The sequence below is a fragment of the Passer domesticus genome, chromosome 5 (assembly GCF_036417665.1).
Source record: "Passer domesticus isolate bPasDom1 chromosome 5, bPasDom1.hap1, whole genome shotgun sequence".
Classification (NCBI taxonomy): Eukaryota; Metazoa; Chordata; class Aves; order Passeriformes; family Passeridae; genus Passer; species Passer domesticus.
This window is the reverse complement of record NC_087478.1, coordinates 6799609-6823893: the sequence shown is the minus strand read 5'-3', so window position 1 is coordinate 6823893 and position 24285 is coordinate 6799609. Positions and strand designations below refer to the sequence as shown.

The window sequence follows — 24285 nt, the reverse complement described above, 5'->3', positions numbered from 1 at the left end:
TCAGTGGATCAGCTGGAAACAGGTTGTCTATGGGCCACCAGCATGGTGCATCCTTAAATATGACAGATGTGATCCTGAGACAGTAGGGATGAGATAATTCCAGGCTTCCTAGAGAGCATTCATTGAAAACATTCTCAATTCTGAAGAAAAAATATAAAGGATTATTTAAACTGAAAGTGTATTAGCACAGGAGCTATTATGTATAATCTTACCTTAATTACATTTAAATAGGAAATTAGGAGAAATATTATTACTACTTTTGATGAGTTTCTCAATATTAGTAAAAGGGCTGGCAGAGTCATTATCTTTATCATGGGGAAGATTATGGTTTGTCACTGATGTGATAAGATATGGATGATAATCTTTTTTCTCTTTTGATGGAGTTTTTAACATTGGAGGTGACATAGTACAGGTGATGTCACAGATACTTTTGGATTCCACTTGCTGCCACAGAAGTCTTCAATGAAAACTTCTGACTATTCCTGAGCAAAAAATCCACACAAAATCATGTCTTCTACTAGCATCCTTCTGACAATCCTTTCTCTTTCCTCTAGTTTTAAACGCCAAATCTTACCTACTTTTCAAATATCAGCCTTATCCTCATGACTTCCTTCATGAAGCTGTTCAATTAGAATCCACATTCCTTTGTCCACAGGCTACTGTTTTTAAATGCATATTAAATCTATTAAGAAAGTCATTAGTAAAGATTTTCAAGAATGGAATATGATTTTGACATCAAGATATCCCATGTGCTAATTAACCTAAGATCCAACAAATGTAGCTGAGAACTTTTTGGGTGCTTTTTTTCTTTAATGTCATAGTTGGAATAGCAGTAAGAGAGGGGAAGATTAGCAAAGCTTTCTGAATTATTATGTTCATTCTGCACCATCATGTAATTATATCTAAGTTAATCTTTTAGTTAATTATAAGTCAAGTGGTAAAGAAACACAAAAGCACTAGCATATTATCCTCATAAGAATGTTTCTTTTTGAGAGGGAAAGAAAATGGATATTTTATTCCCTCTTAACCTCATTTTTGAACAGTTATTGACATTTTACTGAAGAGGAAGAAACCTTAAAAAATTGTTCTTGATATTAACTTCAATATTTGTTTTTCCAGGATGAGAAAATATTTCGTACATATTTCAAGAGAAACAATTTTAATGGCTAAAAATGTCAACTGGAATAAGTATTATAGAGACCTGTGTTTGTGAGTCTGCTGCTGTAACTGCTTAAAAACTTATTTACATGTAAAACAATCCCTTCTTTTAGCAGCAGTATTGGCTTGTGCTGCAAGATGCATTGAAATGATTTCACATATAATAGCTGTTTTTTTACAGTTTGTAACATTAAGAAAGCCTGTTCTTCTTCCCAGTGTTAGTGAAATTGTGGTATTTCTTACTTCAGCTGAGCTCATGAATAAATTTTATATTCACACGTTTAGTCCCACTACATAGTACCTTTCTAATAACACTATTTTATTATGTTCAAAAGCCTACTGCAAGTGTTTTTCAACTGATTCAACTTATTAATCATAGATCAAATTCTGCAGTTTCTTCAAAGCCCTCAGTATTTGCTTATACACAAATTCGGCCATTCTCATACATCATGAAAAAAAATCAAATTTAAAAAATTTAAACAAATTCGGTTTGTTTATCCTCTAGAGATGAATAATATATCTTTCCAAGTATTTTCAAGTATTGTTCATTACAGTGTGTTCAGTTCAGTTGTTTAGACATTAGTCCTGTCCCTGAACATGTGTTTCAACAATCTCCACTTTTTTGAGATGCACCCTTAATAGCTGAGAAATTTTCAGGTTGGAAATTTATGTTTCAGTTCTTTCTTCTGTTTCATTTTCTAAAGTAATTCTTTTCTTTAAAACAAAAAAATCAAACTTTCTAACATTTAGACAGACATTTTCCCTTGATTTTTAATTTATCAGTGTTTTTTAAACTTTATTATCTTTTAGAAGCAGGTCGATTTTGAAACCTCGGCATTATCTTTTAAATGAAATTTCTGTCTACTCCCAAGCGTGGACAGTTGTTCATGGAACTTGCTCATGAGGTCAGAAATTGGTGTTTTTTCTATTTCATAGGCAGGATATCGGTGCACCATGAAATTATCATCACATCAATGCAAGCAGGTGGACACTTTATGAAGGATACAGTCAGAAATAATGGGAGTAGGAATGGGTGAGTAGGTCACTTAGCCTACTATTTTTAAAACTAATTATTAGTAGATATGAGATTTTCAGTTTATGGTTTACCTGTCACGTATCATCCAGCCCAAACATGCCATTCTGTGATAGTGTGAATTAAGAAAAAGGCAACGGCAGCATCCAGCTCTGGGGTCCCCAATATAAGGAGATGGACCTGTTGGAGAGAGTGCAGACAGGGGCATGGGGATGATCAGAGGGCTGGAACATCTCTTCTATGGAGACAGGCTGAGAGAGCTGGGGTTGTTCAGCCTGGAGAATAGAAGGCTTCAGGGAGACCTTAGAGCACCTTCCAGTACCTAAAGGGGCTACACGAGAGCTGGAGAGGGTCCCTTTACAAGGGCATGTGATGATAGCACAAGGGTGAGTGGATTAAACTGAAATAGATTAGGTTTAGATTAGTTACAAAGATGAAATTCTTTAGTCTGAGGGTGGTGAGGCACTGGCACATGTTGCCAAAAGGAGTTGTGAATGCCCTATTCCTGTCAGGGTTAAAGGCCAGGCTGAATGTGGCTGGGAGCAACCTGGCCTGGTGAAAGGCATCCCTGTGGCAGAGGGGTTGCAGTGAAATGATCTTCAGTGTTTCTTGCAAACCAAACAATTCTGTGATTCTATGGCCCATTTATATTAGCTATATATTGGCTGGGCACCTATAGGCTAGCAAGGAAGGCTGTATATCATCTTGGCACCGGGTTTTAGTAAACACCAAACCAGAGCTGACTCAGAGAAAAGTGATGTGATGATGTGTTCCTGGCCTATTTCTATAGGCATTTTTAATTGATCAGTCACCCAGTCTTCCAAGAAAAAAATCTGACCAGGGCATTTTTTAGCAGTCACTGTATGTTTCAGAAAAAAAAAGAAAGTATAGGTATATATGTAAGTATAAGTATATATGTATTAATATATATCTTAAGTATATATGGCATTCAGAGGACACTAATTTTACTCATATTTATTGCTATTTGTACGTGCAGAGTTCTCAGGAATATTTCTTTTTCTTCTGCACTCTCAAACAGACAGCTGGAAATGCGTGAATAGTACCATTAACATTAAAAAAAACCCAAAAAAACCCAAAAACAAAACCAAAACCCTAAAACTATTCTCTGTTAAGAATAAAAACCAAAAGCATTTGCAAAACAAGAACCTCTCTTCTAAGCGACCGGTTTGTTCCTGAACATGAGACCTCACAGGTAGCAGTGGAGCTGCTCCAGGCCTCCTGCAAACACTTCTATGGTTCTTTTATGTTACTTTTCTTCATCTTTTCTTCATCTTTTTTTGTGTGTTTGCATGTGATGACTGATTCCCAGTTCAACAACAACTCCTCTGTTGCTCAGGAGATGCAAATATAAGCACAATGGGTACAGTGACCTGGCGTGCAACAGAGAAAAATGCCTTCAATAATTAATGAGAGAATGGGATGTGGAACCACTAAATCCAGTCTGAAGTTGATTACAGAGCTGTCAGTCATATGCAGGGCAATGTAATGAAACAGAGCAACTCAGCAGTCAGGATACGTATGAAAGTCATTTCCTATCCCTTCTGCACTTTTTTTATGGACTGTAAAACTGACAATTGGATTATTGAAAGGAAAAACAGATGAAATATGTCTGTTTTGAATGGGAACGTATCTCAGTAATATAGCCCACACACACACTGTCCTATTTTTATCCAGAGTTCAAGAAATAAGTTATTCAAATGTATTTAAATAAGCCTTCTACCCTACCAATATAGTTTCAAACTGCCTCATCTGTTGTGTCATAAGCATAAACCACCCTAGATTAAATTTATATGTAATTATTTTGTTCCTCATATGTCCTTCTATCCAAGATATGTCCCTGAAGTGGCTATCTTGTGATTTTGAAACTTACATTGTTCTTTACCTGAAGCAGAATTCAGATCAGTTTCTCAAGGTCATTTTTAATAAAAAGCAAGCCTAGTATCAGACAAATTATTATTTAGAATAAAAAAAGTACTCAGTTATAAGTTTTTTGTGATTGTTTCTTTTTATTCCTTCTAAAGGATCTGATTGAAGCCTCAAATCCCTTATGAATTCTTATTGAATTTATCAAATATGATGTGGTTCAAAAGCAGATTGATGCCTTAAGTTTTAGCTTTCATATTTTTCAGATTCTGTGCTGCCTTGGTGTGTAACTCTGAGCTTCATATTAAGTGTTACTAAGTTCTCTTTACAGGGTAGGTAGACAAAACAGTCTTTTTCCAGCTTGAGAACCAAGGACAACTATTACAAGCCTCAGGCCCAAAAAGCATAAACAGCAGTGAATTGAGGAGAATGAACAAGGAGGATGGGACGTCAATAACTGAAGCTCTAATTGCACAATTAAGCCCATATGTAAATGGAGCAAAACTTATAAAAGTGTGAAATCTCATAATGGGTCATCCATCTGGTGACCATTTTGGGTCCATCTTGGGTATAACCGTGGCCAGGCTCTAGGCATGAAGATGACTGCAGAAGTGCAAGGTTGCACAGCTCTTTTCTTCCCAGAGTGAGTGCCCTGTGTCTATATCCTAATAACATCCTAGAATAGGTCTGGTTTGAATTGTCATCTATCATAAGAAGTCTTCTGAAGAACAGAGAGTATTTCTGAGGGGTTTGTCTGTTTCTGCTAATATACAGAAGTGGTATCCAGAAGCCCTCATTTGCCTTGGACCAAGGCAAACTAGAGGGCATGCCAAGGATTTTGTATTCCTCAGAGGCCTGAGTCCATTAGCGTGGGTTTGTCCCTCAGCCTAATAAGGCAGGAGCTGGAGGGAAAGTCTTTGGAAAGGGAGGTGGGAAAAGCAAGTAGGAGAGAGCCAAAGCAATGTGTTGGAGTCACTGACTGTGGCAGCTTGGGAAATCCAGGGCTAAATGATGTTGTTCTGTGGAAATAACCTACAGTTTACAGCCTCTGAGATGGATAATGTGTCAGCTGGAAACAACAGGGAGAGTGGAAATAAGAGACCAGGGACAGCAGGGAGACCATGGAGTAAGTCTGGAAAAAAAAAACCTCAGGGGGAAAAATGATCAGGAGTGCATGCCTAAGCTTGATGGATATTTTATGAGGTAGAAGAAACAAAATGCTTGTTCAAATTGCTTGTACATACTGCTAAATAACTTGAGCTGAGTATGCAGATCTGTGAAACAACCTGTAAAAGCCAGATCAGAAAATGCTGGCAATTGTTCAAATGTGTGGAGGTACTGTAGGAAAAAGCCCTACTAAAAATTAGATATTTCAAAAACTACAAAATTTGGAAACGGTAGTCCACTTGATGCCCCAAACAACTACTAATTTTTTGATGCTGTTGCTTTCACACAAGGAAAGGAAACACACATCAGTATACTGATGGCCACTGGGGAGCCAACAGGTGCTAAGAACCAGAGTTATGACCCATTTTTCTTCCTGTAGTCCATACATTTTACTTCTAGGTAAGCACATTCCTCTTTTTTTGCAGAACGTTAGGAATGCAGGCAATGTCTGATTAGGGTCTTTTATGCAGAGAAATTGCTGGAAAGTGAAATAGATAAAGCACAGACCAAACCCCAGTCCAATTAGTTGCCTGTTCCAACCCATTCTGCAGTATCTTTTACAAATATACTTCAGAAAAGAAATTATCTCAGAAGTATTAGCAGGGGAATTTTCCAAGACTTTTCCCTCTGCACTAAAAATCCCAAATCCTTCCAAAAGCACCTTACAAAAACTGATAAGATAACTACCTTTTATTTCTAATTGCTTAGGTAGAAATTTTTTATTGCTAAAAGTCAATGGAAAAACACTTCAAAAATATATGAAAAAGTACCTCTTATTGCAACATTGTCACCTTTATTTTAAAAAATATGAGTTTATGAGCAACTTTTGAAGTAGTGGTAGTTTATATGCTCTGTGGACTGGAAAAATGTTCGAATCTTGAAAATATGACAAAAAAAAATTGAATGTCTCCTTTAAAAATGAATAATATTGGAAAACCAGACCCAAAGTAAAAATACTTTTGGAACACAACTCTGTTTTTTGAAATATATGTGTCTATAAGTTGAAAAATACTGGCTTTGCTTGAATCTAGTCAGTAATTTCTTAGTAGTGCAACTTGGTAAGGCTCCTATACAGCTTTTAAGCTGCCATATCAACTTCTGCAACTATGGCTATATTTCTATGGACTTCAGTAAAAGCTTCTGATATTTTATTTTTATAGAAGCTTAAGGAAGGAGTGTATATTATGGTCCTTTTGTAAAGATTTCAGGGCAGCATTCCTGCTTCAGGGAGCAACTGGGAGGTGGTAGGAGGGATCTTTGTCACCATTCCATGTAAGAAGCAGGAGTTGTGCCCAGGTGGAGGTGATATTACTGCTGTAGGATATGTTGTATGAACACCTTGTGATGTGACCTGCATATTCCCACAAGCCTCTGGTGAGAATTAACTTTGATGTTTACAGCATGACCCGTTTTTCCCTGGCTTTTTAGTGTATCAAGGAGCTTGTCAACACCACCAGCTGACTCTGCCATAACCAGCTGTCTCCTCCTCGAGCTCTTATAAAATGCAGTGGTGCTAACACAGGATGAGGCAGAGTAAGCACAGTGTAGATATGGAGAAATGCAGAACATATTAAAAACCAATAATTTTGAAACACATAAAAATACTGTTGAAAGACCTGTGATAAAATCATGTCCTGAGTTCTTTTCAAATATCTCTCTAGGAAATTTCTCATACATTCATGTAATATTACTATAATCATTATAAAACATAATAAACTTCCATTTTAATATTTCAGAATTGTATAAAAGTTCTGTTCATGTATTATGTACAAAAGCATGACATCATTATTTTCTTTCTTTTCCTTTTTTTTTTTTTTTCTTTCTTATACTTAATTGGAATAACACCCATGAAAGTGGTTCAGAATGAAAAGCCAGATAGGTAAAATGTTCAACTGTGTGGTGATTTAGGACATATATTTTAAAATAAAATTAAATTTATTTAAAAGCTTGGGCTGCTTCCTTAAAATTTCTAGTTTAATGGATGTGTCAGGCTCTGAGGGATCTGCTTGCAAAGCCCAAAGACCTATTGTGCATCTTTTGTGAAGTGTCAGGGGAGTCCTGGTGCCTTCCTAGCTCCAAGCACACTCCCAAAGTGTTAGATTCTTTTGCAATTTCTCAGGAAGCCACTTTTCCTCAGGGTTTATGAGCTGGAATATTTCTTTTCCCTTTGCAAGTGAGGTACAAAAATTATACCCCAAATAATTCAGAGAATCACAGAATAGTGTAGGTTGGAAGGGACCTGTAAGATCTTTTAGTTCAACCCCCCACCATGGGCAGGGGTGCCACAAACTTGATCAACTTACTCAAAGCCTCATCCAAACTGGCCTTGAACACTTCCAGGGATGGACAAATGGATCCACACATGGGCAGCCTGTTCCCATGCTTCACCATCCACATAGAAAAAAATTTCTTCCTAACAACTATTCTAAACCTGCCCTCTTGCACTCTAAACCCCTTCTGAGCATCTTTACATCCCTCTTCTGGACTCACAGATCTCCAGAAGATCCACATCCTTCTTATGGTGAGGGCTCCAGAGCTGGACACAGCACTCCTGGCAGGGAAACAAGAAGAGAGGACAGGGGGAGAATCCCCTTCCTCAAACTGCTGGTCACCCTTCTTGTGTGCAGCCCAGGACAGAGCTGCCTTTCTGGCAGACATTGCCAGGCCATGCTGAGCTTCTCATCAACAAACATCCCCAAATCTCACTCTCAATCCATTCTCCCAGCCTGTATTTGTGCTTGGGATTTCCCTGACTCATGTTGTTCCTGCTCTCCTTTCCAGTGATAATTCTCTGCAAGGACAGCCAAACACCTTGGGAAAATCAAACATTCAGGTATCAGAAATCCATGTGTGTTTTGTAGGGTTTGAGGGGATGCTTAGCTATGAAGGTCAAAGTGTAGTGAACACTTCAAAGTAAACTGCAGGGAGTTCCTGGCTGGATTTTGTTCTTTTCTTCTGTCTCTCTGCAGAAAAATATCATGTTGCCAAAGGCTTACAATGAAAAGATGGGCACTTTTATATTGCTGTAGTTGAAACAGCACTGGCTGTATCATGATGGATCACATATACTCTTTGGAGTCAGTTCTTCAGATGCAACAGCTTAATTAAATTTTAAGCATTATTGATTGAGTTTACAAAGCCTCCCTGCTCTAGCACCATTGAATCTTGAGCTGCTGCACTCTGCAGCAGTAAAACAAAGAACATAAAAAAGAAGAAAATAAAGGGTTATTAAAAATGAAAGTATTTGGCTGGAAGATGCAGTATGCAGAGCTTAATTACTGCAAGATCTGTAATACTCTTTCTTCTAGAGAATAGAAATCTAAAACAACTCAGAAGAGATTTTCAGGGCAGGTTCTCACATTGTGTAAATGAGAGTAGCAGTGTCTGTGTCCTCGGTAGTGCTAACTCACTGTGGAGGGCAGGAACTGCCCGGATCTCTGCAAAAGTCTTTGGTCAATAGAAAGGCAAAGCAGCTCTCAGATGGTTGTATGTATTATAAGATTGACAGAGCAAGCCTTTCTTTTTTTCTTTTTTTGTTCTTTTTTCTTCCTTCATGGTTCAATGCTGTTTGACAACCACAAGGCTTTCTCTAGACTGTATATCAGCTTTAGAGTTGGTTTAAGACAAACAGGGAACCATACAAGATTAAGCTGAATGAGCTGGTCCCAATGTGAAAAAGACAAGACTGACAAATGCAGTTATCAGTCTTGCAGTACACATAATTTGTACTAAAAAATTCAGTGGTTCATTATTTTCCATGGTCCTTGGGATAGAATAAGAAGTTTTATGAAAAATGCTCCAATTTAAGATGAATGTTATATGATAACACTCCCAATATGAATGAAATACTGGAGCAGGCTTGAGGAGCTGAAGGTTTTCAAGGACATTTAAGATGCAGGATGCTACATATATTTTGGTGCTGCTTCAGTGCAGGTTGTAAGAGGATCCCTTAAACCCAGCTTTTCTATGATCCTATACTTATTGTTAGCTATTCAGGACAGGCTTTGTCTTCCAGTATGTTTGTGTGCCTGCAGATAGAAGATGCATTGTCTGGGTAGTTTAAGCTTGTAAAAGGACCTTTTTTTTCCTGATGTTTTTATTTTTTCCTGTTAAGAAACTTCTTGATGTTTGCCTTGCTAATGTCTGTAAAAGTTGCCTGAAGATTTGGCATGAAGCTCGGTTTTATTTATACATATATATACACACATGATTTACACAACTAAATAACTGCAGAAAAATCCCTATAGCAATGGGAGCATTATTGTATCAAAACATTGGCTATTTTTTACAGTATGTTATCACTACATCAGTTGTTCCTTTATTACCCAAACAAAGGCTGCAGCACTCATTTGGATTCCGTATTAAAATACTCTATATTTGTGACTGTGGTCTTTTCTCTCCTCCTTTCCCCACAGGCACTCTCTTCTGCCAGATACATGATCTGAGCAAAACAACACTGGAAAAAAATAAAAATCTTTCAGCACTGCCTTCAATTGCCACTTTAGAAAAAGCAAGAATACTTCTTAGAATATTATTATTAATATTAATAGCAATATTTTAAACTGAAATATTTTGAGGAAGAAAGAAACATTTTTCAAGGCAGTTTTTTCTTTTAGCAGCATAAAAACTTCTTGAAAAATATGTTGATGGAGAAAAGTCTGTGTTACCTGTCTGTGTGACAGTACATAATGATACATTCATAAAAAAATATAGAAGCCTATTGATGTATAGATACTCTCAGTGGCAATGGGGAAATGTACACAGCAAGAATAGCTGTAAATTTATGCAGGGAAGGACATGACCTCCCTGAGGAAAGGAAACTCAGACTATGTCTGTGCTGCCAGGGAGCTGCAGGCTTGGGCTCGTACTTCCATCGAAGCCCTTAATTGCCTGTATCAGTGGCAAGCAGCAGCTTTGGCCAAAGTGGAGACAGGCTCACACCTGCTCCTGCACAGGTAGCACAGGTCAGATTGCTGTTACGGAGTGGAAAATATCCTTACACATAGAGATGGGCTTTGGACACAGTCTGGCTGGAGGTGACCCACAGCTTCTGCCTTCAGGCCTAAATGGGAAGTGAAAAGGTTATTATGGGTAAAATGGAACTGTATATCCAGTGTGCATTTGGGATTCCTCTGCATTAACCTATACCCCCTGCAAATTTAACACCCCTTCTTCACATGCCATAGCTGTGGCTGTCATTTCCCACACGTTTTCTCCATTAGTTTTCTCTAAGTGCATGGCTGGCAGCCCACCCTATGCCTCACTTGGCCTTGGTGCTTTCTGAGCTCAGGTGTTTTTTATAGATTCACCAGCAGTAAATAACTATCTTTGCTTCACCCAGGCTGTGTGTCTGTGCGTTCAAACCTGGTCCATACTCCAAGACACAGGGTGCCAGGTTTAGTGACAGTGTCTATGACATGAAACAGATCTCACACCCATTTTTGAAATAGATTTCAGTCTTGCAGCTTCCCCACCTTTACCCTTGTTTGGAGGGAAAAACACTCCTCAGATTCAGTGAACAGTGTGAGTGGCGAGCTTGGGAATGAGAGCATCGGAGAGATGAGAAGCAGCTTTGCTGTTCACAAAAGCCCCGTGCTGGTACAGCCACGAGTGACAGCCACTTCCTGTCAGCCCTGCCAGTGTCCCTTTCATCCGTCCCACACGTCCTTTGAGCACTTGTGCCTGGCTTTAACGAGCAGCTGGGGCTGTGCAGTCTGGTGCCAGGCTGGGCTGGTTTTGTGAGGGCAGAATGTCCTCCTGGAGATGAATGGGACCCCTGGACTGTGCAGTTTTCACAGAAGAAAGTGCTGCAATCACATTCCCTTCATCCTCCCCTTCCCCTCCATTTGAAGTTTTAATTAGAGCTTAGAAGCCAGGCCTTTTTAAATCAAGCCAATTGCTCGTTTCTCTTCCTAAGGAAGGAAACTCCTTTGCTTTTTACTTGTTCCAATGCCGCCCCTTCCCAGCTCCTGCCACCGGAGGCTTGCTGGTTGCTGTCCCATTTGGTGACCATCACACAGCCTCACGCTGCCAGCACAAAAATCCGTGTTGCTGCCAGTCTGTGGGAAGGACAGAAAGAGCTTCCTCCTGACCATGGTTTCTTCTTTCACCTTGTTGGGTGCAAAGAAACATCTTCCCTCAGAGAATGTCATCATGTAGATGGGGGGCAGAGAGACAATTTGGGCACCCTTTAGTTTGCTAAGTTGAATTCTCAGAGACAGAGGTATTTTCACACTGATTACACATCTGCTATCCCAAACTCTGAGCTGTGCCACCCCAGTGTAGGTGCAGGCAGTGCCCCTGCTGTTTTGCAGAAGCACCTCACAAATTTTGAGAAAAGTAGCAAAATGAATAATTTACCTCCTTTCATCCATCTCTTGAGGACAAGGAGAATTGCTCTTGCCTGACAAAACATCCACCCTGTGACCAGAGGGGTGACACCCAGCTCAAACAAATCGGGGGCATTGAAAGGACTATGTAATCGTTATTTCTCAAGCTGTGCTTTTCTTTTAATCTAAGCCAAAAAGCTGACTGCAGGGATTGCCTCTTCCTTCTGGACCTGTGCAATCAGAGAAGTTTGGCCTGAGCCTGAATCAAGTAAATTGGTTTTTATTGTTTAGATGCCTCTCTCAGATACATTTCCAACCCTTGAAATACATCTGTCTCATCTTATATGCATCAAGAATTAGACTGAGACTTTCCTGCTCCATTTGATTGTATGATAGATTGAGAATTCTCCTCAGAGGGAATGGTGGTTGGGTGGCATTTTAAATGACCACTCAGACACCAGCAGAATAGTATTAATAACCACTAGAGCAAAGAAAAAAGGAATATATTTAAATTGACTTCATGCAGGTTCAACACAATGTTTGTTTGAAAGATGTTTTACGTAGAGATGATTATTCAGATCAATTCAAAACAAAATATTTAATAGATCACTGTTGATTTTAATTGTTTTGTCAACAATTTCAAAACAAAAAGTTAATATTTTTCTTTAATTGCCTAAAATATATCTTAAATATCACTTTTTAAATGAGATAAAACACATTTATAATTTTAGTTTTCATTCAATATTATGTTAAATATGATTTTATAGTATTTCTTATTATATAGTATTTTTAATATTTATATTATATTAAAGCTCTACTTCATAGTATATATTTACTGAAATGAAAGGTTTGTCCTTTATATAATTGATATTTTTCAGTTTGCTAGAATGAAATCCTTGGTTGTTATTAAAAGAAATATTTAAGCATTTTTGGATGGAAAGCATTCAGCTTTGATCATTTGAAAAGAACGAATAGTATGTATTCTGCTCTGTTTTATAATTATCTTATATTTCTCTGCCCATTGATCCAGGAAGGTAAATTTGTAATAATGCAGTTCTGTTCTTCATGAGGCTTTGAAAGCTTTTCTCTGGCTCATGATGCCCTGGAGACTTCTGTGGTGCACTGCTGGAGCACAGCACCTGTGATGCTTTCTGGGGGAGGCAGCCAGCCCACCTGGACAGATGTCACATGCGGAGCTCTCCGTGGCACTGCCAAGCAGCTGAAACTGCTCTACACATTCACTCAATTACAGTTTAAACTGTAATAATTAATAACAACACTGCAGTTAAGATAATGCTACATATGAACAGCTGTACAGCTGTTTATATCAGACTAATACACAAGGTCTTGCTCAAGGTCCATTTCTGGGCACACACCTTGCACAGCCTTTAAGCAGATTTTATGCACCATTGTTTTTGTGCTAAGCTTCCTTTTATCAGTATTGTCTCTTCCATTGTCTTTTCTCTGAGCTCCAAACTTTAAAAACTAAAGTAAACCATGCCTTCATTTGAATAAAACTTCTTAAAGGGTACTTGCAAGATATTGAAAATTCCAGTTAATTAAAAAGTGATTACATTTAATCATAGACAGACTTTCAGCATACTGGGAACTATTTCATTTCACCAAGCTAAACATCTGTGACTAAAAGGATTACTGACAGAGAAAAACATTCTTCCTAAATTAAAGGTGCACTACCATGAAAATCTCTTTTGACCATGTGTTTTTTAAGACAGCTCATGGTTGACTGCATGGTTAGGGACAGTACAGGATATTGATACCAGACAATACCAATTAGAAGATAAATAGCTTTGAAAGGTGAACTATGGGCATTATCTGTTTGTTGCAGCAATACTGATGTTTTTTATGCACAGTTATTCATTCATAAGCATCCATCAATCCCTGATATTTTCATTAAAAATGTATATCCCAGTGCAGCAGATATGACCTTTACTGTAAATTGGTTTACTCTTCAGTGAGCCATGGCCCTCAGTCTTCACTAAAACAGATTAGAGGGTGTTTCTGTACTTTTGGGTTTCTTGTACCCACAGCTTGTATTCCTGCCCCACATCCCTCCTGATCCCTTAGCATCTCATTCCCATAAATCATCACAGATTGACAGAGCTGCACCGCCACAGCCTCACTGCAACACCCTTGAATCTGTAGAATTACCTTAGGTTGCACTGCAGTCTTCCACCAAGGTTTACTAACTTCACCACAGGCTGTTCCTTCCTTGTAATGTTGGCTTAACTCATTAAAGAGGCACCAATTGGGAACTTCTTTGCTACACAATTACACAACTGCTTCCTAGAGAAATTTTGTTCATGATCACTCACTGATTCTGCTGCTTTATCATATGGGGTAGGATGAAACTTTGAAATTCTTTTTTAGTCTATAATGAAAAAAAAATCCCAAAAGCTCTATATTAGAAGTCACACAACTTTCTTTTCTCTTTAAAATTTTCAGGTTAAAAAAAGGAAAACTGTAATTTCAAGATGTCATTTCAAAAGTGTGTTTATCTTCTGATTTCAATGACATTGAGTATTACATAAAAAGGTGATATGTGTGATGTAGCTAATATATTAAAGGAGCATTAGTTTGCACTTTCAGAACTGTAATTTCATAGTTAATATAACCTTAATAATAATTCCTTTAACGTTAATAATAATTCCTTTGTTTCAATGACATTATATTTTCAAATAGCAAATATTTCTTCCTGACACATTCAACTAGTTTTTCCTTTATAGCACTATCCTTTGACATGTTCTTTAGTAAATTTTGAATACATAAAATTGCTTAGTATAAAAAAGAGATTTCATATTATAAACAGAAAAGCCACTGGATGGGTCTGCTATAAAACAAAAGTGCGCATATGGAAAGTGAAGTTATGAAAATATATATAGGAAGCAAATTTCTATAACACATTAGCAACTGACTTTAAAAGGTATTTCTGATTAACTGAGCTGAAATAATTGACTATGTCCATATCTTCAGTTTATTCCAATGAAGTTAACTGAATTTGTTTAACATGCATGCTGTAAGTAATGTTTTGGAATTAATGAGGTTAGCATTGGCAACTGCTGAATTAAATGTTTCAAAGACAGAAAGCTGAGACTGTGAGTTTTATAATGCTTCCATATATTGTCACTGGAGACAGATAAGTGATTATATGCATCAGCATTGGATCATCAAGGCAGTGCTTATGAATCACTCTCTCAGTCATGAAAAACACTGCATTTCATATGATGTGGCGTGATTCTATATGATATACATAATATAACTTCTGCATTTTTACCTATATTTTGTAACTATCACTGGTGCATTGCTTTCCATCACCAAAGATTAAATAAGCACTTACACCAAAAAAACTCCACCAAATTGTGTGCACATAGAATCCAGCAGAATGAGTCTCTGACCCCAGTGCCTTCACAAGCACTATGAACAAGGGACATTCTAAATAATAGCACCAAGTCACAGTTTCACTTTGAAGCAATAAAAAGGAGAGATAAAATAGTGATGATCACTTGGCATACAGTGGAAAGGACAGTTTAGTTCACATTTGTCTGTTATTCATATTGCCTAGAATTCCCTCTTTGCCCTGACCAATCAACACTGAATCTATTTCTTGATAAAGACAATACAGAACTTAGGGGCAACAAACATGAATAAAATGTGAGCACCTCACAGGGCTCCAAAATGGTGTTTCATCTCTGTCTACTGATTACTACCTACACCATGAACTCCCAATCTTAGATACTACAGCAAAAGTTAAAAGTATCTATAAAAACATAGATACCTATAGAAGTGAAGGTGAAGAAGAAATATTCTGTGACTGCAGTCAGCAATCCTGAGATGTGTGAAGACAATGACAATCATTAAAAATGCTTTGTTAGTCCAGCTGAACATCGGAAAGCATGGGTCACTTTGTTTAAGAGATGAAAGAAGTGATCAAAGTAGCGATCAAAGATGAGAGAGAATTTTTTATTCTAGGAAGACTCTTTGAAAAGATGTAGGCCAAGCAGTAAGTGGCCTCAGACATCTTGACATACAGTAGGTGAAAACACCTTTGCCATTCTTGACGAGACAAAGCTGTACCCTGGAATAACATCATTGCTTTCCATAGCAATGACAACAGCAGCTTTATGAGAAGAGAAAAAGGCAACTCTGCTCATCTCCAGATTTGTTGCGTGGAGACCCAGAGCTTACCTGACCCGGGCTGTGTTTGTCATTTGGCAAACAGATGCTGCCAACTTGATGTGAAGCAGTGGCCTTTAAGTGCCTGAAAACTGCTGTCAGGTATGTCTTACCACTTTAAAAGCTGCTTCAAAAAGAAGGAAGGCTACAAAATATATCAGGTATTCAAGAGCATTGAAGCATTTAAAGATTGTCAAGCACTGCAGCACCCGCTGGCTGAGCCTCCAGAAGTGCACATCAAGGACACTGCAGCAACAAACAACCCCTTTGAAAACCTTTCAGGAGCCAGGACAAGGTGTAGGAAGGTATGGGGGTCAAAAGTGTAGCAGAACACCTTAGTTCAATAGAGATTCAGCAGTGCTATTATTATCACAATCATATCTTCACACCACTCAGCAGATTTAGCAGAGCCTGCGGGCTGAGGCTGCCGGAGACCCTGCTTGGTACAGGAGTTCATCCCATTACCTTGAAAATCCCAGACCTAGTAAATTCAAGTTTGTCATGTGGTTTGGTCAGGACACGTGAGCCTGGTTGGCTTGAAGGTTAAAGTAAAGAGGGTACATGGTAAATCAAGATTCAAAGAACAATATGATGGAAGCTGACTGTAGTTGTCACCTCAGTGGAGGCTTGGAAGCTGCTGGAGGATGGACTCCTTGCAGTCAAGATGCCATGGAGAGAACCATGAGTTCAAAGAGATGGAACTGTGTTAGCAAATTATGTGCTGTTAAAGCCAAAATGTTTCAATAAAGGTCCCAGCAGAAAGGATAAACATGCTTGCCAGCAAGGTCTGTGTCAAGCACTGCCTTTAGGCTGTGAGAGATCTCATTCCTTCTGTGCTTTCTGCTGTGCCTCACTGAGGGTTCACCTTCTGCTGCTGGGGCCACGCACCAAACCCCACCAGAAAATGGACTTTTTCCAAAGAGTTGCTTTGAAAGCTGGAAATATACTATGGGAAAGTTGGAAGAGCTTTGTTCCTCCTGAATCATGCACCAAAAAGAGAAAATCAAGAGATGTTTTGTCACTGAAAGTATTAATTCTTTGTAAAGCAAGTTTTCTACAGCTCAGGAAAGCAATGCTGGGCATCACCTGTAAATGAAAGCAGAATATGCCAGTGTACTGCCAGTGAAAAATTTTCACAGGAACTTGTGTTAGGGACTGTCAGTACATATTGATGTAGACATCTTTTAAGAAGAATGCTTTCTTATGGATCCACTGGAACATCTGTGTGGATGCATTGCTGTTAGCATGAATAACCTTGACCAGTTTGGCACATTCCCTTCTCATCTTAAATAACCAGGTTTTTTGGTTGCAGATGCAATGTGTGAGGGGAAAATTAGATTTTTCTTTTTCCAAGAGTAGGTCAATGACTATTCCTGTTTACTAGGATTGCCCTCACACAATTTTTTTTTTTTTTTTTGTAATCACTTGTTAACTTGTTTTGTTAACTTGGCCAACTTTGGAGGTTGAACAAGCACTGTGATTAATTTGCCTGCACTGCAAATCCCTGAGATAATCCTCCAGGTGAGACCTGAGATACATTGCTGTGAGCATTTGGGAAAGGTGGCTTTGTCCATGATTGATCTGTACCTTGAACAGGAGGATCTGTTTCATAAACATAATAAATTCCTAAACGTAATGCATACATCAATATGAGAGCATTAATTTTCCAACTTATTTATTTCCTAAAAATTAGAAAGTCATCTTTCAAAATTAGTATGTATATATGCATAGCAAGTTTATTTCAAATAAGAGGTAATTTGCATAAGCTTTCCATAATTTTTGCAAAACAATGTTAATTACCCTTTTTAATGATACAGAGCATCCCGAACTTGATTTTTCATGGTTTTCCATCTTTGTAATTCCAGCCCTAATTTCCATTAACATAACTGTATTGCAAAGAACTGGCTTCAAAACAAATCCATAGTACAAGTGTTGTCTTGAAAATGAGGAGAAATGTATAACTAGCATGTCATTTTGTCTTTGGGAGTCTTTTTTTCTCTAATAACCAAGAATTCCTTCCAAAATGAGGCACCTTGATCAGAGAATTGAGAATCTTGTGTGCTGTTGTATATATACTTTTATATATAAGTGTATATTTTATAGTATATATCCATATGATATGACTCCATACAGTTATTGAACAAAGCTACATAAAAGGTGTAAAAGAAAATAGGGCATCACTCAAATTCATAAGTTCCTACAGAGGCTGATTTAAAACCTCCTATTGAGAAGTGACTAGCAAGACAAGAGTTGGTGCAGAATTCATCTCAGGGTATTTTTGATTTATAAATCTGATTTTTTATTTATTACTATAAATGTGAATATAAATTTCCAAGGGCAAAACTAATATTAGTTCACGTAATTCCATCACATCCTAGACAGGCTCATTTTCTTTACACAGTCTTTTACATCTTTTCACTATATTATGTGATACCTATCTTCACATTATCCAAGTAATTTCCAGCAGAATGTGAAATGTTTTTGTCACACATAACCTCATTCTGGTTACGTTTTTTTTTTTTTATTAGAAGAAATCCTCACATAAATTTCATTTATACTGTCTTCCTTACCTTTTTTTAAAATCCTGGCTGTGCTGAGGATTTTAAAATAATATCTGCAGACATGATGAGCTTGTGTGTATGCCTGTGAGTGTGTTTAAGGAATCTGTACTTTTGTTAAATAAGAATAACACTTAATCAGCTGATATTCATGACTGTGACATAGGAAAGCCAGGAATATATTGTGTACTTTTAAAAAAGTAACATTAACCAGAAGCTTTGGAACTAGTCATACTGCTCTGCTGAGTCTTATGAGTCTACTGAAAACTTGCCAAAGGGATGCTGATACAAAGATTTTAAATTGGAATTAGACTGAAATGAAATTACAGTTCTTTTCCCTGTTCCTTTCTTAAGCAGCTTTTTTCTTCCACTGGTTTTGTGACAACTGAATATTAATTTAATTCTAAGATTCAGAATGATTAAACTTAAATTGCAGCAGTTTTTTTCATGGATCACCAACGCCAGCTATATTGTAAAAATGTACTGACATTCTGCAAGAGATAAAGATTGTTTACTGTACATTGCTGAATCCCAAATAATCCTCTTGAGCTTTTGCTAGTGATAATCCTTCCCACTGCTATTATGAGTAGTGGTAATAACTCTTCCTTTAACATAGAGTGATAATTCTTTCTCTTTACCCCCATAAACCTCTTTTACCCTCATAAAATTTCCAATAAACTAACTCAAACTTGCAAAGCAGAAACAAATCATCATCAGTTTTAACAGAGAGATAACACAAAGCATTTCCAAAGGCTGCAATTAATCCTAGGACAGCAGTATTCAAAAACTCCAGCACCCAACTAAGAAAGGTATTGTTACCTGACGTGTTTTGTCTAAAAAAAGTGCATTGTAAAGGCATATGGGTCTTAAGAACTGCTGGTTCACTTTCTATTTCTAGTTTTCTATTCTAGTGAGAGCTCAGGCAGACTGCCTCTCCATTTCCCTCTTTGGAAGGTGCCTGCTTCTGCTGGAAGCTCTTTGAGCAGGGTATTGTCTCTCTCTTTATCTTTGTGCTGCATTCTGTTGTGTTTGGCACGAAGAAATGATAGAAACGCTGAAGTGGGTACAAGGAATTAGGCTGGAGTATGCTGCTTCCCAGCCAGACCAGCCCAGCAGCCCCAGTTGGATGGCTGGCTGTTCAAAACACAGTTTAGCTGGGGGGCAGGAGAGAGGGGAGTTTGCAAAAAAGCAAACAAGTTATTTCCTCAACAGCCTCTACCCAGTTAAGTTGCTATGGTGCCTGGCACAATGGGAATGAGAGGTTCAAGTAAATTTCCACCTATTGGTAACATAAATAACAAAAACTATTTTCTCTGCATGTGGAGAGCTTCCTCTCCTCTCCTCTCCTCTCCTCTCCTCTCCTCTCCTCTCCTCTCCTCTCCTCTCCTCTCCTCTCCTCTCCTCTCCTCTCCTCTCCTCTCCTCTCCTCTCCTCTCCTCTCCTCTCCTCTCCTCTCCTCTCCTCTCCTCTCCTCTCCTCTCCTCTCCTCTCCTCGTTTCATTCATGCCAGTATTTTTGCTATTTTTGCTGCAGACTATTACAGGATTAGGAGCAGAGAAGTTACTCCCTTAACAGTGAACTAAATGCAGTTCTGGGTTGCATCCACATAAATGCAGAACAATTTCATTGAAATAAATGAGCCAGAGCTGCAAGTGGTGTAAACAACTTTCTCCTTTGTCTCAGGGATATTACACCAATTTTCTTTAAATGTATATCAAGCTCAAAGCAGATAAAATTTATTTATCCAGATCCCATTTAGGGCACTCTTTGGACCAGTCTCAAAGAGAATGATTTGCCCTCACCAGTAGCATGTAGTATTTATTTTGTTTCCTTTTCCCCCTCTGCTTACTTCTGCTTTTCACTTGGTGTCAGTCACACACATCCTTCTCCACAATGTGAAGAAATGATAAGCAAAAAATACATTGACTTATGCTACTGAGCTTAAACTCTTGTTTACAAAAATAACTTAAATAGGTGCTATTATCAATAGGAAGCAAGGGTGAGATGTTCTCTGAGAACAAAAAACAAAAATGGAAGAAAAGGTACTGGAATAACACAACGCATTACATAGTAATTAATCATCACTGCTGTGTCTTAGCTGTCTAGAAGCTATGAGGGACTAAATAATGAAGCAGCTGAATTGCTGTTTAAAGATACACAGTTTATTGTTAAAAATCTGACATAAAACCCTGCTTCCACAGCCAATTGGGTTGTAGCCAAGACTGCCTTAATCTTTTAAAAAATGCCATAGGCAATTGTATTTTATAGATACACAGGACATACCTCAGCAGCAGGAAAAATAGTCAAGAAAATTATGAAAGATAGAGTTATATATTAATTTAATATATACAACCTGCTAGGACTAAAGCCTCAGGCTTCTCAAGGCCAAATAATAGCTCTCTAAGCTGCCAACACTCACTCAGAATTAACAAAATAGTGAATAAGGGAGAAATGGTGGATAAAATTTATTCAGGCTTTCAAAAGACCTTTGGTAAAGACCCTTAGAAGAGACTGTTAGGGAAACTTGGTAACCATGGAGTGAGATTTAAAACTTCACATGGATTAGGACCTCACTAGGAGATAGGGAAAAAGGGAAGGAATAAGATTTTATTCTTACTGTAAAAGAGGTTAGAGGTGCAGTAGCCTCCACACCAGTGTTTTTTGTCTGTGCCAAATCACAGCATCCATACTCATGAGCAGCTCCATTCAAATCTGCTGCTGACTGTGGTGGGAAGTTTGTTGTTACTGTGCTTCAGGAAGTTTAAATAAGGTTTAGAGGACATGATGGAATATTTATAGACAGTCTGAAAGGGGAAAAACTCAGTAAATTAACCACACGAGTTGGACATGCAAATCAGGTGGATTTAGTTAAGAGCTGAGACAACCATGAAGGACTGTAAAATCTTCTAATCTTCTCCATGAACTTGTAAGGACAGTGGTGTTCTAGTCACCAAATCACCCTATCAGTGGTGTCACTGAACTATCTGTTCAGATTTCCTACCTGCCAATTTACTTTGGGAGGGTGGTATGAGTGTTCACTAGATAGCATTTTGTGTCATTCCTTTGAGCCTCTAGGTTAGCAAAATATCTGCAGAGAAAAAAAACCCAAAAAATAATAATTTTAAAAAAAACAAACACACCCCCCCCCCCCCCAAAATCAAGAAAAAGAAATGAGATCAAATTTCCAAAGAAATTATACTTTAGAATTACTGTGACTAAACTAAATCTTGTGTGAAGGAAGTTAAGGTATTTTTATTACGGATCCTGAAGCAAGAGCAAGAGCTGCATTCTGTACTTTCCTCTGAAGTCACCTGCTCTTGACTCAGGTGTGCCAGACCATTAGGTCTTAGCAGGCTTGATGTGCTGCTGGTCATATCACTTAGTGTGTATTACTGGCTGCAAAAATTAATGTGCCTTAATCCCCATTAACCAGTGTGTCAGCTAAACATGTAACACCACTTCCCTGCTTTCTTAGCTTGACATTACACAAGTTCAGCAGATGCCATCAAGGTGAACATAATTTTGGAGAAAGCTTTGTTTTCTCTATGAAACAGATCTATTCCAAACTCCATGTAAAAATCCTATGCATGTTCAAAGAGATGAATAATGCAGTTGCTCTATAAGGAGGACAAATATGACAAAAATAAGTGAAAAAGTAGATAAAAATAGATGGGAAGATGATGGTCCATTGCCAGCTGTGCAAAATTTTGGAAACATAAAGTAAAAATAATTCCAGTAGCAAGGCTGAGGAAGACTAGTTTGTCTCACTTTGCTTGTACTATGGCCCTGAACTAGCTGCTTGAAAACAAAAGGAAAGTGCACAAGTCTCTAAGGTGAAGAGAATGAGGACACAAACTTTGTTGATGGTATGAACTTGCTTGGCTTAGTAAAACTGAGAGCTGACTGCAAAGATTTGCAAAAAGACTGTACAAGGCTAAGTGGGTGAGAGATAAAATGGAAAATTAAATTCAATGTGGATAAATGTAAAGTAATTTACACAGGTAAAAGCAATAAAGCTTTAGTTACAAAATTATGGGCTCTGGGCTGACTATTATCATTCGAGAGAGATATTGGGCATATCATAGCTAGTTCTGTAGAAACATCAACTCAATATTCAGAAGTCAAAAAGCAAATCAAACCTTAGGAAATATCAGGAAATGAATAGAGAACAAATAGGTAATGTTATTATGCCAGTGTATAAATCTGTGATATGCTTGCACCTTCAATGTTTTGTGCATTTCTGATCTTTCTGTTTCAGCCAGAAGTTGGAAAGGCACAGAAAAGGGCAGAAGGGCTGATCAAAGATGTGGGAAACAATGAGGTGGACCAGGACTCCTGGGGAAGAGGTGGTGCAGAGCAGGGGCAACAAGGAGGAGGTGAAGAGGGATCAATCTGATACATGAGCTTAAAGTCATAAGAATATTCTGCCACACAGTTCAAAGCAGGTAAATTGGAGTAATTCCTTACACATATGTGAAAACTACTGATTCTAAAATTTACCACTGTGCTAAATGTGCCTCGTATGTTGTCACTGTCATATTTTCTGGAAAAATGTCTTTTCCCTAGATTCTTCTCCTGGGAAGCTGAGAAGCCTCAGAGAAAAATGAAAACAATAATTATGTAATTTGCTTCTCCTGTGTTTTGCTGCTTTGGAATGTGGTTTCGACATTGTTTACCAACAGGTGCATGTTTGGTTGGTTTCATGTGTAATGTTTTTACTTAATGACCAATCACAGTCAGGCTGTGTCAAGACTCTAGAGAGAGTCACGGGTTTTTTATTGTCATTCTTTGTAGCCTTCTGTCTATATCCTTTCTGTATTCTTTAGTATAGTCTTAGTATAGCATTCTTTAATATTATATACTAACATAAAGTAATAAATCAGCCTTCTAAGGACATGGAGTCAGGTCCTCAATTCCTCCTTCATCCTGGGGACTCCAGCAAATACCACAGTATGTCTGAAAGGAGAATACACTAAGGGTGACATAATAGAAACCACCTCTGTTTCTGGCTTGTAAAACATGAGCAGTGAAGGGCTTTTTGGCTCTTCTTTTATCCTGGGCAGCTGTCCCTGGTCTGTCAGAGACAGACTGTTGGGCTAGGTGTAGTTTTGGTCTATATACCTCAACTGCACATGTAAAAGTTACTCCTAGAAGGCAGAGAGCTGCACACACACACACTAAAACAGGCATATGGAGGGACAGAGAAGCTGCTCTCAGTGAAAGAAGGGAGGGAAAACAAAAAGGAATATCCAAGGAATGTCAGAACCTTGTATGTTATTGTTTTATCCTCTGGAATCTTAGGCTGATCAGCCTACATATCAAAAAGCACTTTTTTTGCAATCAGTGGAGTTGGTTTAGGCCCTCAGGGCAAAGCTCTGGTCCATTCCCATTGCAGATATGGTTTCCAGATAGAATTCACTCCAAAGAGCGGAGAAGTCACTCTTTAGTGAATAGGTGCATCTATTTGTCATTCTGTCTTTATCTTTCACTGTCCTTTTTTTGTGTTTTCTCTGATAAGGGACCTTGGTGACTGAAATATAGATCAAAGCACCAGCCTAAGGCTGGTCAAAAGAAGAGGGAAGAGAAAAAAAGTAAAAATTTATATCATTGAGCTTAAAAGATTCTTTCTTATTTTCTGCCCTTTCTATACAAAGATTTTCTGTCTCATCCTGCATTTAGCATATCCTATAGTTACTTTGAAAGAGGTGTAAAAGGGAGAGACACAATAAGAGATTTTCCTTTCTTATATTGTAGCTATATTTAATTCTAAACTTGAACTGTTTCATTATACTTTGGATTAGATGGTGACTTATTGTGCTTTATGTGCCATATCTGTGGTGCTCATTAACCTTTTCTATGAGTGCTTTCATGAATCCTTACAAAGGCATGAGTGCAGTGACTTTGATCCTCTGTGTTTGATTACTTTGATTTTAAAAGCCAAATATAACAGCCCAGCTTGTTATGT

General features: G+C 38.0%; 1 long non-coding RNA gene across 12 annotated transcripts in view; it reads left to right on the top strand.

Annotated features, from left to right (window-relative positions):
- LOC135301607 (uncharacterized) overlaps window positions 1-23372 on the top strand; it is a 43755-nt gene extending 20383 nt beyond the window's left edge. For 11 of the 12 annotated variants that reach the window (XR_010363379.1, XR_010363381.1, XR_010363382.1 and 8 more), the window contains one exon: window positions 2095-6925. This is a non-coding gene — a long non-coding RNA (uncharacterized LOC135301607). Of the gene's footprint in view, window positions 1-2094; window positions 6926-22578 lie in introns of those variants that run through there. The other variant, XR_010363375.1, reaches the window with a different exon arrangement.
- The last annotated feature ends 913 nt before the right edge of the window (window positions 23373-24285 follow it).